This window comes from Rattus norvegicus, chromosome 2 (genome assembly GCF_021556685.1).
Source record: "Rattus norvegicus strain SHRSP/BbbUtx chromosome 2, alternate assembly SHRSP_T2T, whole genome shotgun sequence".
Classification (NCBI taxonomy): Eukaryota; Metazoa; Chordata; class Mammalia; order Rodentia; family Muridae; genus Rattus; species Rattus norvegicus.
The window spans coordinates 37,171,281-37,188,048 of NC_141535.1; the positions used below are offsets into that span (position 1 = coordinate 37,171,281).

Below are 16,768 nucleotides of genomic sequence, written 5' to 3' on the forward strand. Positions count from 1 at the left end.
ATAGAGATGTCATTTGTTAATTAAAGAAAATACTGAAAGCAAAATTTTAAAAGTATGAGAAAAAAGTTGTCACTTTGGTTACAAAATATAACTATTCCTATGTACTTCCTAGTTGTGTTGATTTATGTTAATTTACTAAAAGGGAGGAGGAGATTGGTTGTCTATTTAATTACGTTATTGACAGTAAGCATTTAAATGGAAAGAAGCATATCCAGCGCTGGAGGGATAGCTCAGTGGTTTAGCCTGCACTGCCCTTGTAGAAGAGCGTGCACACTGCACTTTTACAGCTTCCCACAGCCACAGTTCTTGAGAGTCTGATACCTTCTATGGCTACTGGAGCAAATCACATACATTCACACACAGGTATACATACATATGAATAAAAGAGCTTCAAGAAGCAGATTTGTCATACTGTTTATAAAGTTTCTCTCTCAAGAAAAGTCACTATCCTATAATAAGTCACTGCTTTCTAGTTTTACAAAGCTCTTTGCATTTGTTCTCAAAAACTATATATTGTTAGGAGTTTTGCATGATTGAAATAGGGAAACTTAATTAAAATAGTTAAATAAGTGTTCTAAGGTCATTCAACTAAGAAATGAAAAAAGACTTTGTTCTTTTTACTTAATTCCTTTGTTTACTTATGAGGGTGGGGTCTTCCCATGATGTTCAGGCTGACATCTAGAACAAAGGCTCCAGCTGTCTTCTTGTCTTAGCCTCCCAAATAGCCCTGCAGCTGTGTCCCACCATGCCAATGTTTGTTCTAATTTATCCATGTATTTGTTATGATTGGATAGAAACATGATACTTTAATAATCCTAATATAGTATTTTTGAGCACTTAACTATTTACCAATAAAAGACAAAAAGTGACAACAATGAACAGTCAGCAGATAGAAACTTTATACTATCTTGGCTGTGTGAAATAGCTTTGTTATCTTATTTCTTTTCATTCCACAAGAACATATTTAATATATCCATGCATATGCTTAGAATTTTGATAGTAAAATAATGTGATTTAAGTTTTAGAAAAAATTCTGTTAACTGAATCATAGAGTTTCTGAATAGTTTTTAACTAATTTCATATTTCTCATATTATAAACTAGAGCATTTTATCATATTCTTGCTGAATAAAGTTGGATTTTATGATTCTTTGTACTTGTGCTGTGATGCAACTGTCTGATAAATTCTCTATTTCCTTACTGTATTGATACCTGAAAGGCTCCCTAATATGCTTGAGGAATTAAAAATATACTAGAATTATGCTAATTAGAAACTGGTCATTTACTAAAGTAAATGGATATAGTTAGTGTTAGTGAAATTATCAGATGAAATCATTTATTCTCTATAGTTATCAAAATGATCACAGACTTTACATAGTTTATGTATTTCTTTTCATGCCACATATAAGCACAACTATACAACTTCAATACATTTTCCCTGGATTTTCACCTTTTTGAGCAAATGACTGAAGTGTCCTTAAGGATTTACAAGTGTTTAAGTAAGAAGCAGATTGAGCAGTTCACCACCCTACAACATTCAACTCTGAAGTTACCAAGAGAGTTTTCTAATTTTCTCTTCAGTTCTTTGCTATGTGGGCTACTTTGAGTGGCATTTTGATGTCTGAGATTTGAAAATAACTTTCCTGAATCCTGAGGGGAGGAATTTGATGGAACCATTTCATTTAGGCTGAGTGCTTCAAGGTCTTTCATTTTCTGCACAATGACTGCCTGTAGGTCTGTGTCTGTTCCCATCTGTTGTGGAGGAAGTGTCTCTGACAATGGCTGAGCAAGGCTCTGATCAGAGTATAGTAGGGTGTCATCTTACTGTTCCGTTTGTTTTTTACTTTGATTTCTTTTATAACAATAATATTTGATTCCATACTAGTCCCTGGGCTATCTAATCTCAGGTTCTTAGTCACTCCGGCAGTGTTGAATACAGTTCCACTCATGGAGAGGATGCTAAGTCTGATCACACATTGCTTATGCCACACGTTGTGTGCATGTTTTGCAGGCTGGATATCTTGCAGATCGAAGGCCTCGTGGCTGAGGCTGTGTCTAATTCTTTTTTGGTAGCGTGCAGAGTACCTTCCTGTACCAAAGATAATAAAATGTAGGGGTCAAGGCTTTATGTAGGCACCAGCTGGACTTCTCCACATTTAATGAGTATTTTGGGGTTTTCTTGCCATTAGTTTATGAAAAGCAACCATAGTCTTGGCAACAGATAAGGTTGTTTGGGGCTTATGGGACCCCTTTGGCCAACAGCTCAATCAGACATAAACTGATCCTGGAACTAAAGCCTCGTTTGGTGACAAGAGATGGACTGCTAGGGCTCTGTCTCCCTGACTACTTGGTGATTTCATTTATACTTCCTTTGGATGTATATGTATATATTTTAGGAAGATCCTACAGTGTTAGCTTTCCATACTAGCCCTCAAATGGTCTCTCCCTGTAATGTCTCTGTCCCATTCTTCCCTCCACCTCCACACTTGATATTCCCATTCTAGCCCCTCCATCCTTAACAGTTCCATTTCTCTTCCCTGATGAGATTCATGAATCTTCCCAGTCTCTTACTCTAAACCTATCCTCCATTTCTCCAGATCGTACTTGGTTATCATTGATTTAAGAGCTAATATTCGTATATAAATGAATATATCTGTAGTTATCTAAGTCTGGGACACCTCACTCAGGATGATCTTTTCTAGTTCCATCCATTTATCTGTGAATTTTTTTTAAACAACTGGATAATACTCCATTATGTAAATGTACGACATTTTCTATATCCATTGCAAAGAAGCTCTTTATGCTGTTGGGTAGTTGTGAAAGTATGTGATAAGACATTAATGCTTTAGCTAAGAATTGTAAATTACGGAAACTTAATTTGCAAGATTCATTCACTCTGATACCTTTCATCCATCTTGCTCCTCTAGAGAGAGAGATACTCTTTTCCTAGGGTATGTGGCACTTTAAGGTATTGTGACTTGACTCAGAGAAGATGTCTAGAGAGTCTTTTCTGTACATAAACTTATCATTCTTTCAGTTGAAGACATTCAATGTAGCAGTGAACTGTATTTTGTTTTATTTTTTATTTTAAGCCCAATTATTAATATTTCATATGTTTTTTATTGAATTATAACAATAGATTCAGGAACAAGTAGAGTGAACAGAAATCATCGTCTAGAGAAGTAATAGACTAAATCTAAAACACTAGTAGACATGGCATCCTTCATTAGTCACAGTAAGTACAGAGGATACGAAATTTTATTGATCTGTTGTTAATAATTAATTTAATTCTTTTCACCTGTAAGCACACCCTATAATTTTATTATAAAATTACTTTCACAATCATCAATTGCAAATGTAATTTTTATCTTTATATATTTTTATTAATCATTTTATTTATTTATATTTTAATGATATCCCCCTTCCTGGCTACCCCTCCACAACCTTCCCTTCTTGTCCCATTGCCTTCACCCCCTCTCCTTTGCATCTATGAGGGTGCTCCTTCACCCACTCACCCTGTCACCCACTCCCACCTCACCTCTCTAGCATCCCCTGTGCTGGGACATCAGGCCTCCACAGGACCAAGGGCCTCCCCTCTCATTGAGGCCAGATAAGGCTATCCTCTGCTAAATATGTATCTGGAACCATGAATCCCTCCATGTACACTCTGGTTGGTGGTTTAGTCCCTGGGAGCTCTGAGTGATCCAGTTGATATTGTCCTTCTTATGGGGTTGCAATCCCCTTCAGCTCCTTCAGTCCTTCCCCTAACTTGGGGAAGGACTCTGTCCAATGGTTGGCTATGAGTATCTGCATCTGTATTGGTCAGGTGCTGGTAGAACCTCTCGGGGATCAGCCACACCAGACTCCTGCTTGCAAGTGCTTCTTGGCATTAGCAATAGTGTGGGGATTGGGTGTCTGTAGATAGGATGGATCCCTAGGTGGGGCGCAGATACCCACGATACAACCCACAAACCATATGGAACTTAAGAAGGAAGACTAAACCTCATACCAATATTATCCAAACTATTCCACAAAATTGAAACAGATGGATCACTACCGAATACCTTCTACGAAGCCACAATTACTCTTATACCTAAACCACACAAAGACACAACAAAGAAAGACAACTTCAGACCAATTTCCCTTATGAATATCGACACAAAAATACTCAACAAAATTCTGGCAAACCGAATCCAAGAGCACATCAAAACAATCATCCACCATGACCAAGTAGGCTTCATCCCAGGCATGCAGGGATGGTTTAATATACGGAAAACCATCAACGTGATCCATTATATAAACAAACTGAAAGAACAAAACCACATGATCATTTCATTAGACGCTGAGAAAGCATTTGACAAAATTCAACACCCCTTCATGATAAAAGTCCTGGAAAGAATAGGAATTCAAGGCCCATACCTGAACATAGTAAAAGCCATATACAGCAAACCAGTTGCTAACATTAAACTAAATGGAGAGAAACTTGAAGCAATCCCACTAAAATCAGGGACTAGACAAGGCTGCCCACTCTCTCCCTACTTATTCAATATAGTTCTTGAAGTTCTAGCCAGAGCAATCAGACAACAAAAGGAGGTCAAGGGGATACAGATCGGAAAAGAAGAAGTCAAAATATCACTATTTGCAGATGATATGATAGTATATTTAAGTGATCCCAAAAGTTCCACCAGAGAACTACTAAAGCTGATAAACAACTTCAGCAAAGTGGCTGGGTATAAAATTAACTCAAATAAATCAGTTGCCTTCCTCTATACAAAAGAGAAACAAGCCGAGAAAGAAATTAGGGAAACGACACCCTTCATAATAGACCCAAATAATATAAAGTACCTCGGAGTGACTTTAACAAAGCAAGTAAAAGATCTGTACAATAAGAACTTCAAGACACTGAAGAAGGAAATTGAAGAAGACCTCAGAAGATGGAAAGATCTCCCATGCTCATGGATTGGCAGAATTAATATAGTAAAAATGGCCATTTTACCAAAAGCGATCTACAGATTCAATGCAATCCCCATCAAAATACCAATCCAATTCTTCAAAGAGTTAGACAGAACAATTTGCAAATTTATCTGGAATAACAAAAAACCCAGGATAGCTAAAGCTATCCTCAACAATAAAAGGACTTCAGGGGGAATCACTATCCCTGAACTCAAGCAGTATTACAGAGCAATAGTGATAAAAACTGCATGGTATTGGTACAGAGACAGACAGATAGACCAATGGAATAGAATTGAAGACCCAGAAATGAACCCACACACCTATGGTCACTTGATCTTTGACAAAGGAGCCAAAACCATCCAATGGAAAAAAGATAGCATTTTCAGCAAATGGTGCTGGTTCAACTGGAGGTCAACATGTAGAAGAATGCAGATCGATCCATGCTTATCACCCTGTACAAAGCTTAAGTCCAAGTGGATCAAGGACCTCCACATCAAACCAGACACACTCAAACTAATAGAAGAAAAACTAGGGAAGCATATGGAACACATGGGCACTGGAAAAAATTTCCTGAACAAAACACCAATGGCTTACGCTCTAAGATCAAGAATCGACAAATGGGATCTCATAAAACTGCAAAGCTTCTGTAAGGCAAAGGACACTGTGGTTAGGACAAAACGGCAACCAACAGATTGGGAAAAGATCTTTACCAATCCTACAACAGATAGAGGCCTTATATCCAAAATATACAAAGAACTCAAGAAGTTAGACCGCAGGGAAACAAATAACCCTATTAAAAAATGGGGCTCAGAGCTAAACAAAGAATTCACAGCTGAGGAATGCCGAATGGCAGAGAAACACCTAAAGAAATGTTCAACATCTTTAGTCATAAGGGAAATGCAAATCAAAACAACCCTGAGATTTCACCTCACACCAGTGAGAATAGCTAAGATCAAAAACTCAGGGGACAACAGATGCTGGCGAGGATGTGGAGAAAGAGGAACACTCCTCCATTGTTGGTGGGATTGCAAACTGGTACAACCATTCTGGAAATCAATCTGGAGGATCCTCAGAAAATTGGACATTGAACTGCCTGAGGATCCAGCTATACCTTTCTTGGGCATATACCCAAAAGATGCCCCAACATATAAAAAAGACACGTGCTCCACTATGTTCATTGCAGCCTTATTTATAATAGCCAGAAGCTGGAAAGAACCCAGATGCCCTTCAACAGAGGAATGGATACAGAAAATGTGGTACATCTACACAATGGAATATTACTCAGCTATCAAAAACAACGACTTCATGAAATTCGTAGGCAAATGGTTGGAACTGGAAAATATCATCCTGAGTGAGCTAACCCAAACACAGAAAGACATACATGGTATGCACTCACTGATAAGTGGCTATTAGCCCAAATGCTTGAATTACCCTAGATGCCTAGAACAAATGAAACTCAAGACAGATGATCAAAATGTGAATGCTTCACTCCTTCTTTAAAAGGGGAACAAGAATACCCTTGGCAGGGAATAGAGAGGCAAAGATTAAAACAGACACAGAAGGAACACCATTCAGAGCCTGCCCCACATGTGGCCCATACATATACAGCCATCCAATTAGACAAGATGAATGCAGCAAAGAAGTGCAGGCCGACAGGAGCCGGATGTATATCGCTCCTGAAAGACACAGCCAGAATACAGCAAATACAGGGGCGAATGCCAGCAGCAAACCACTGAACTGAGAACAGGACCCCCGTTGAAGGAATCAGAGAAAGAACTGGAAGAGCTTGAAGGGGCTCGAGACCCCATATGAACAACAATGCCAATCAACCAGAGCTTCCAGGGACTAAGCCACTACCTAAAGACTATACATGGACTGACCCTGGACTCTGACCTCATAGGTAGCAATGAATATTCTAGTAAGATCACCAGTGGAAGGGGAAGCCCTTGGTCCTGCTAAGACTGAACCCCCAGTGAACGTGATTGTTGGGGGGAGTTCAGTAATGGGGGGAGGGTGGGGAGGGGAACACCCATAAAGAAGGGGAGGGGGAGGGATTAGGGGGATGTTTGCCTGGAAACCGGGAAAGGGAATAACACTCGAAATGTAAATAAGAAACACTCAAGTTAATAAAAAAAAAAAAGGAAAAAAAAAGAAAGGAAGACTAATGTGTAGATGCTTCAATTCTACATAGAAGGAGGAACAAAATTACCACAAAAGGTAGTGGGAGGGAGGGGCCTGGGAGGGAGAGAGGAGGGGGAGGCAGGATTAGGTATTGGAATGGACAGGAGAGAAGTACAGAGGGTCAGGACATTGAAGAGAAACATGGAGCAGTGGGGGATGTGCAACTGGGGCAGCCACTAAAAAGTCCCAGACTCCAGGGAAGTGAGAGGCTCCCAGGACCCAACAGCGATGACTTTAGCAGAAATACCCAACAAAGGGGAGATAGACTCTGTAGAGACCACCTCCAGTAGATAGTCAGGGTCCCTGGTTGAGAGTTGGGGCAACCCACCCATCTCAAAATGTTGAACCCAGCAATGTTCCTGTCCAAAGGAAAGACAGTGATAAAAAATGGAACAGAGACTGAAGGAAAGGCCATCCAGAGACAAATGTAATTTTTAATGGGTTTAGAAACTGAAGATATTAGATAAAAATGTACTTTGGAGACAGGGGGAGGCAGTGTGTCTAGTACCTGGAGAGAGAGGGTACTGGATCCCTTGAACTAGAATTACAGACTGTTGTGAGTGCTGGAAATTGAGTCTATATCCTCTGGCAGAGCAGGCAGTACTTTTAATACTGAGCCATCTCTCCATCTCATGTGCTCTTTATTCAAAGCCCAGCCATTCCACTTAGTACTGCCACTATATGCATGTGTGTAGGACCATGGACTGCAGAATGGGTAGCCTTTCTGCGGGCACATTTATGAAGAAAACTAACACCGCCATTGCTTGCCAGTAGTTCCTTATCTAGGTGTTGGACTTCATGAATCCCTTTCCTACCTATGCTATGATTTTTTCAGTTCAATCTTACGCAGCTGTTCTGTCTGCTGTCACAGCCTCTGTGAGGTTCTTCCCTGTCATGTCCAGAAGCACACTGTTGAGGCAGTCTTCTTCTATCTCTGCCTTTGGCAGTCTTCACAGTCCTTTTGTGATGATCCCTGCGCTGTAGGAGGAAGGGTGAGTGAGATAGAGGTCCATCTTATGGGTCAGTACTCCACAGTAAGGGATGGACTTTAAGCACCTCTTTGTTTCCACACAAAAATTAGTATGTAAGATAATGCATATGTTAAATAGGTTGACTTAGCTATCCTACAATAAATCAATGCATTGAAACATTATATATTGCAAATATATGCAACTTAATTTAGAAAAAGACAGCTAACAATTATCATTACTTACAGATTTTATCCATATTTATTTAGGTTAATGACTTATGAGTAGTTTGGCATTCAGTACCTGGTAATTAAGAACACACTGGCATTTTACTTAGTTGGTTATATAAAGTCTACTCCTTAAGCATTATTGCTATATTCCAAGGTTTTCACCAGGACTGAACTTCAAATTTGTTTCTGCTATACTATCATCCTTACCACCTAACCTCTCCTCCTGCCTCCCTCTTACTTTTGAGGCTGGAGTGACAGGCTAGCCATCTACCTCCTCAGCATATGCCTGCTAATAGGGATCTTCATTCCAGCCCTCCTGCTTTAACCACAGCACCGCTGACAGAAGGAAAAATCAGTAAAATTTACACTGACGAGCCCCGCCCCTCCCACCTATTATGGAGTTGCTTTTAAAAAGAGAAACATGGTTGAACAACAAATTTATAGGGGGAGAGCAAGACTTAGGGATTTTAATCTTGCTAACTTTACGATGCTTATTAGGTACCCAAGAGGAAATGTCAAGTAGGCAATTGGCTGTACTGTGGTAAGGAAATTAAAACATCAGAATATAGATGTGATTTAAAGCTAGTAAAGTAGAACTCAAATTCTTATAGGGAGTGTTCTGAGAATTGAATCTACATTGCTTCAGTGTTTTAGAGGTCAGAGAGGAAGAAAGGGGCATCATAATAGAAGATAGAAAAAGCAGCCAGGGAGAGAGGAGCAAGGATGAGAAGGGTAAGGTGGGGAGTGAGCAGGGGAAAGCAGACAGCTCGTGAAAGGCCTGTCAGATAGTACTGTTCCTTTCTTAGGACCAAGGTATCTTATGAAGAAGATATTTTAAGCTTTGTAAAATTTTATCTTAATATTTCTCTTTCTGAACTTCAATATATTTTTTAGGTAAAAGAAATAAAAAATTAACTTGTCTGTTAATTTACACCCCTTGTCCACCAAAGTGATTTTTTCCAAACATTTTCAGAGTTTCAATTTGCTTTCTTTAGATAATCAAATGAAATGACTGAATTAATGTTTTACATGTTTGTATTTCTTAACTGAATAAATAATCAGGTTAAAGTCTCTTGGCATATTAACTTAATATTAGTTTTTGCTTTTTAAGCACTCAGGCGCTATGTTAGTGATTAAGCAAGTGCTTTGTGGCCTATGCTGGGCTGAAATGACAAGTATGTGGCGTGAAGCCAGTGAAATGTCTGCATGTGCACTGCAATATACAATGCTTTCTGATATGCAGCTACCACAGTCACTGTGTGCTACATTGCTATTATATATACTAGGACAGTTTACTGCTTGTCAAAATGTGAGCTGTGTGATTTCTTTGTGTCAGCTGGGGAAATCTTTTTGTATATATTTTCAACATTGCAGTAGGGACCGGGGATTTACAGTAGAACTACAGAAGCTTTAAAATATTAACAGCCCATTAAGTACAGGATATGGTCCATGAGTTTTAATGGGAAGTTGTTAAAAGGAGATGGAAGTGATCCAATGTTTGGGGAGACATGGTTAGTGGCAAAGCACAGGGCAGAGAACCCTTAAAACCATAGATATCTGTGCAGAATTATGGACAACAGCGACACGTATCATCAACCCTCATAAGTAATGCTGGGAGCTCAGCAAGGTATGGTGCACATGCTAATCTTCTTTTTCAGAAGATAGCCAGCTACGCTGAGCTAATTCTCCCCTGTGGATTTGAGATGCTTGGCATTCATTAAATCACACCTTAAAAGACTTTGAAATTGCACCTACTTTGTTTAACTTTAAGAAATTATAAGACCCCTGAGATTAGCCTTTAGTGATTATCCAGAGTATAATAAAAATGAAAGATTTTCAAAGGAAGATATTGTTAAAGTGGAAAGTTCAGCACTTTGGCACATACTGTTTATTACACATCTTCTTTATTCTACATACTATTTATTTCTTAGACACTTCAGAGCATACTGTTCTTATGCATCTTTTAGTTTACTGCACAGTGGTCCACTTGTACTTTGCATCACACAATTGGTTACGATTACGTCTGATATGCTACCTGTGTTATATGTGCATTCTTAGATCTAGGTCATTAGCTCAGGCTAGCCGTTAAGTCTCTGCTTGCCTAGAGTAAATACTTTTCTTCCAAGACTTTCAATCCTGAGCTATTCATGTGACTTCTTTGACTCAGTTTTCATTCTATAAGCCTCTGACTGAGGATTCAAAGAGTTATATATATGATGAAATAAAATCATGTACCTGAAAATACTTCATAAATTCTCATATGACAAACCTAGGTTATTCACTGTTATTATTAGAAAGGATATGCCAGAAGCTAAGCCTCTGGAATATCATAGATGGGTGCAGTTATCTAAAATATAATTCTACTTAATGGTGTTCATTTTTTCAGCACTAAGTTTTATCTCTTGTTCTTTGAGTTTTAATTAGACTGATTTTTAAAAATCGGAGTTGAAAAAAAGAGAGAGCCCTGTGGAACTCGAGTAAGAATTATTATTATTGTTACTATTATTAATTATTGAGGTGCAAAATATTGTGTGAAAGTGGCCTCATGGCCTCATGCATGTGAGGACAGTTCTCTACCATTGTGCTATATTCCCAGCTCTTGACTAAGAGTGATGTGTTTCATAGGTGTGATTGTTTACCTGAGCATTCTTTGTCAGCTAAGTCCGTGACATTCACTGTCTGCAATGCTCCACGTCTTCTTTATCTATTGCTGCTCATGAAGCTGGGGCATACACAGTCAGGCAGTTATGGCTAGGTCTCTAGTGCCATGCACCTATCCCCTGTCTCGAGAGCAACCACAGGGGATTGCAGTGGCTGGGGTCAATGCCAGGCACCTTATCTTCTTAACGTGGTTTCTCTGAGTGGGCTACTTTAGACTTTCTCTGCCTTTTCTGGCCTTGGGGTAATCACCTTTCTTACACAGGAAATAGTAGCTTGTGTCCCAAAAGTGAAACACAGAATGTATCTTTGGCATAGGTCTTGCCTCCTCTGACATGACAGACTTGTCAGTCCTATCGATGCTTGACCACACACCTTTCTTGGTGGGTCACATACGTGGGCGTTTGTTACATGGAACGCTGAGCACTGTGCACATGAATCATGATTAACCCATCACTGTGTATGGCTCCAGCTCCCCATTAACCTGGCTTTTCCCTGGGACTGCATGGGGAGCTCTCTGCTCTCCCCTTTCCTTGGCAAATATGTATTTCATGTTCACACAAACAAGGAAGACAGCAAAGCTGACTAGCACTAAGAGAATTCCTTCCCAATTGTCATCTGTTTAGTTTGGAAAGATTATCTGACACATAATATGGAAGAAAAGCTGTAACTTCCTTTGAAATCCTACTTAACTTCAGAAGTTCATGTGTGGAGAGCTGTTTGTATACTTACAGACAATAAAGATGTTTGTTCTTTTTTTCTCAACATGCTAGGTAGATATTTTAAAAATTATGTAGATCTGCCTACATAATGAAATGTGCTAATGTTCCTTAATAAATCATAGTTGTTGATAATTAAATTCACATAGGCCTAAGTATTAAAAATTATTAAAAAATAGAACTACATTGTATAATACATACCCATAAACAAGAGTTGCTGTACTTAAGTTGGGACATGTTCATGGAAGGATTCTGTTACATGCACAAGACATGTATTTCCTACAGTTACCTTACATATCTTACATGTCCACACTCCCTGTGTTTGTTACATGTAATACTCTAAACCAGAGTGTAACAAAAGACAACGTTTGCTTTACTGCATTACTGTTCGTATCCTCTGGTGAAGGGATGGTCTATTGATTCCTCTTTTTCTTTGAAGTTTCTTTGATTACCCTTTTTCAAGGTTGGCTTAAAAGGAATGACTGTAAAATGAGATATGCTAAGCACATTTTGAAAATCAGATTTCAGCAGGAAAAAGAAAAGGAGAGCATTGCCATTTGGAATGCTCAGAAAATGGCTGTCTTGGCAGGGCTCATGTGGAATATTCTCAGATTTTACATAATCTAGAAAGAAGTATGAGATGTAATATTTTAGCATTTCCTTTTTATTGTGTTCTGAGTGACTGTAGGGGTGCTTTATTGATAATTTGAACTCTAAATAATTAAAGAAATAACTTTTGTTTTAAATTGCCATCTTGTTTTATAATGTTGGCTTTTCTAGTTTTAGCACTTGCTGAAAACGACCATAAAATTCTAAGATTGAAAACAAGTCTAAGGTTTCAAAGAAGAGGAAGCTTGGAGGTTCCTCAGAAAACTGAGAAATGCTTGATTATAATAGCAAGTTAGAGCCATAGCTTAAAAATCAAACATGACAATGGTATGAAAGAGAGGCTATGGAAAAAAAATGGAAGTCTAAAGAAATATGACCATTGACTGCAATCCCTAGCCTACACTGGGTTCTGTCCTAAAAGAAAAAGCATAGAAAGGTATCTCTAAGTGAAATGGTAAATTGGAATATAGGTTAGTTAAACATACTGTAAATATAAGAGCGGTTTCTCTATGGCTATGTGAGAGAATATGCCTAAGGGAAGTAATACATACTAAAATTATTTAGGAATAATGAGCCCTAATATCAAAAGATTCAGGAAAAGACCTGTGTATATGTTTGTGTTTGTGTGCATGCATGCATGCGTGTGTATGTGTGATGTGTGCACATGTATGTATGAGACAAAAAGTCAAAGTAACTTCATAAACTTTATTATTTTGAGACATTTGAAACAAAATATTACACAAGAAGTCATAAAGCAGATTCTTTTGGAAAGTCGTTGTTAGCAGTGTGATATCCACCTCTGCTGTCTGTAATTATAGGCTACATATATTACTTAATCAAAGAGAAAAAGGATAGCCATGGTAAGAAGAAAACATCAAATAATTGAGGTTTTGATACTTTGCTATTTTATTATCCTAATAGATAAGAAGGGCTCCAACTGTCTTTCCTTTTAGGATGCATGGAGAATTAGAGAAGTAGCTCTATACGTGATTTTAATGCTAAACCCATTTGCTTGACATCTGATGGGATCCTTCTGTTTTTCTCTGAGTTCTTCTCTTCCTTCTGACTTACAACTCCATGAGGAGATTGATTAATTCTTTAATGTGCTCTGCTTTTATCCAGCTCATTGACATCTCTGGCAGCCTAAAAATCTAACAGTGTTCTTCTTGCCTAATGTTCTCTCTTTGATTCTCTGATAAAGTTCCTCCTAGGAAGTATTTGGTTAGGAGAATCTTGAGCAATTAAAACATTTATACTGCTTGGCTAGTTCATAGCACCAGGTGAAAACACAATTCAGTGGAACTGGTTTATAATAAAAATTTGTAATTTTATATTGATTTAGTTACAGCATTTTTTTTTAAAGGAAAACACTTTGCAGTCCAGGTCCTTTCTTTCCTTTGTGTACATTAGGCCATGAATTCGTATGGACTGGGCTCCAGCAGCTCAGGCTCCTTTCCGTTAGTCCTCACAAAGTGGGCTTCTCTGGGTGACGCAGGCTGGCGCTTCAGCGGAACCCAGGTGCCCTTCTCTTTGGCTTCCTTTTCCTTCTGATCGTTCTCCTTCACCCGCTTCAGGAAGCTGTCTCTGCTCTTTGAGTGCTTGATGTGCTCAATCCGCACATTGATCCTCTTGGCCAGAATCTTGCCTTTAACTTGCTTGTTTACAATGATGCCCTCGGCATGCTGGGTGACATTGTAGACTCTTACGTTTTTGCCGTGGTAACACTTATGGGGCATTCCTTTTTGAACAGTGCCCATTCCCTTGATGTCTACAATATCACCCTTCTTGTAGATTCGCATGTATGTGGCCAAAGGAACGACTCCATGTTTCCTAAAAGGTCTAGAGAACATATACCGAGTACTTCTTCTCTTTCCTTTAGTGTTCGTCATTTTGGTGAGTTACTGGAAGATGGCTGCCCCGGCGGAAAGGACTAGTTACAGCATTTAATAAGTTCTTTGCAAAAGATATTCTAAATGAGTAAATAAAAGTAAATTTATTTTAAAAATGGCTTCTTATTCATACTTTTTACATCAAGAGGCCTGGAATTAGTGTAGCATATGTTAGGCCCTAATTATTCATGTGATCCAAGAAAGTTTCTAAGTTTTGAAAATTATCTTGATCATCTACATCTTCTTCTATTCATTAAGTAAAAGGAAAGCATTTCTAATTACACATTCAAAAAGATGGCTATGTTATTTATGGTTTGGTGTGAAATATATCTCCTGTGTTGACATTTTGGGGAGCTTGTGGGACTTTGGGGATGTATAGCTATGATAGCAGAAGTGGTTGCTGGGGGTGGATTTGGAAGCTTATTTTCTTCTTTATGGCTGGATATTTCTATTTTATGCTTTTCCAAGATGTGAGTGGCCTCTGCCACATGACACTGTTTTTAATGTATTGGAGAAATGTAGGTATATATTAATGAAGAATTAGCAAGTGTGATTTTTATTTTACTCTTTTTTTCTTTCACAATTGATAAGGTTTGGTCCTTTTTTACTGTTTTTTTTTTTTTAATTTATTTACTTATTTGTATGGGTACAGTGTGGCTATCTTCAGACATGCCAAAGAGGGCATCAGACCCCATGACAGATGGTTGTGAGCCACCATGTGGGTGCTGGGATTTGAACTCAGGACCTCTGGAAGAGCAGTCAGTGCTCTTAACCACTGAGCCATCTCTCTCGCCCCTGTTTTTTTTTTTTTTTTTATTTGACTTATTGACTCTTTCTTCCCAACATGCAAGTTCTCCTCCACACCCCAATGTCAATTTCCTTGGAGAATTTCATCATGTTGATGAGTGTTTCATCAGTGTTGATTAACTTTCTCCCCAAGTTCTTGACTGACTTCTTCATTTTGTTCATCTTGTTTGCATTTTGTATTGGTTTTGTTCCTTTATTTACCATGTCTCTCCTCCTGTCCTGCTTTTCTACTCTGTCTGGTTATTATTTTATGTGCCTTGAATACTGATGACGTATTTGAGAGTCACTGTAATATAAGAAAGCCAATAAGCACATGCTTGCTGTGGTGGTTAGATGAAACGTGTGTTACTTCTTGCTGTATGAAGGATAAGGTATGTGAAGTATCCTGAATAGATATCTAGAATTCACACAAGAAACAAGAGAAGAGTTTTTAATGAGCTCTTTGTGGATATAGAGAAATTCTAAACTTTTTGGGTAGTGGTAAATGTATAGTGGGTACTTCTGTAGAAGTAGACATAGGCTGGTGGGAGTAATAAATAATTCCAGAAAGACAGGCGGATACAAGAGTGTGTCTTGAAGTCCAGAGTACATTGTTTACAATTTTAGAGACAGTTTGATTTTGAAGATGGCAGGAGCATAACTATGTTAGTAATCTGCAAATGGTAATGGAGAGATACGGGTACACTGTTAATAGTTAATACTACTTTTTCAGAGGACTAGCCTTTAGTTTCCAGCACCCATATCAGGTAGCTCACAACTCTTTCTTTCTTTCTTCCTTCCTTTCTTTCTTTCTTTCTTTCTTTCTTTCTTTCTTTCTTTCTTTTTTTTTTTTTTGACTTTTTATCTGGCTTTTTAATCTGGCTTTTTTTTGTGTGGATATTTTATGTATTTACATTTCAAATGTTATACCCTTGTCTTAGTTAGGGTCTTATTGCTGTAAACAGACACCATGATCAATGTAAGTTTTATAAAGGACAGCATTTAACTGGGGCTGGCTTACAGGTTCAGAGGTTCAGTCCATCATCATCAAGGCGGGAGCATGGCAGCATTGCAGCATCCAGGCAGGCAAGGTGCAGGAGGAGCTGAGTTCTACTTATTCACCCAAAGGAAGCCAGGAACAGACTGAGCATCCACAGGCAACTAGGAGGAGGGTCTCCAAGCCCACCCCCACAGTGACACACTTCCTCCAACAAGACCACACGTTCTAATAGTGCCACTCCCTGGGCCAAGCATATGCAAACCACCACATTCCATTCTCTGGCCTCCACAGACGTTTTTAAACACATGAGTCTATGGAGGCCAAACCTAAACATAGTATAATAAAAAGTACATTTAGTCCAACTTTCAAAGTCCCCATAGTCTATAACACTATTAACAATGTTAAAAGTCCAACCCTTAAAGTCTTTTCTGAGATTCATCAAATCACTTAACTGTAATCTCTGAATTAAGGCAGGCAACCATCTGGGCAAACTTCAAACTCTGCCTTCCATGTCTGATGTCAAAGCAATCTTCAGATCTTCAACTCCTTTGTCATCTTTGTTGACTGCAACAAACTTCTTTCTCCTGAGCTGGTTCCACTCCCTGTTAGCAGCTTTTCTTAGCAGATAGCCTGTGGATTTGGGATCTTTAACATTTTTTGGTCTCCAAGGCAGCTAGTTTCCAGGTCTTGAATCTACACATGATCCTCCAAAGGGCTGGCTTCACTTCTCCAGCTCTTCCCTCTGTAGCACTCATGTTGATCTACTCCATTGCCTGT

General features: G+C 38.7%; 1 protein-coding gene and 1 pseudogene across 16 annotated transcripts in view; one reads left to right on the forward strand and one right to left on the reverse strand.

The window, feature by feature from the left end:
- Positions 1 to 16,768, forward strand: part of Adamts6 (ADAM metallopeptidase with thrombospondin type 1 motif, 6) — a 219,777-nt gene that overhangs the window by 38,033 nt on the left and 164,976 nt on the right.
- On the reverse strand, positions 13,723 to 14,244 carry LOC134485591 (large ribosomal subunit protein eL21-like; annotated as a pseudogene).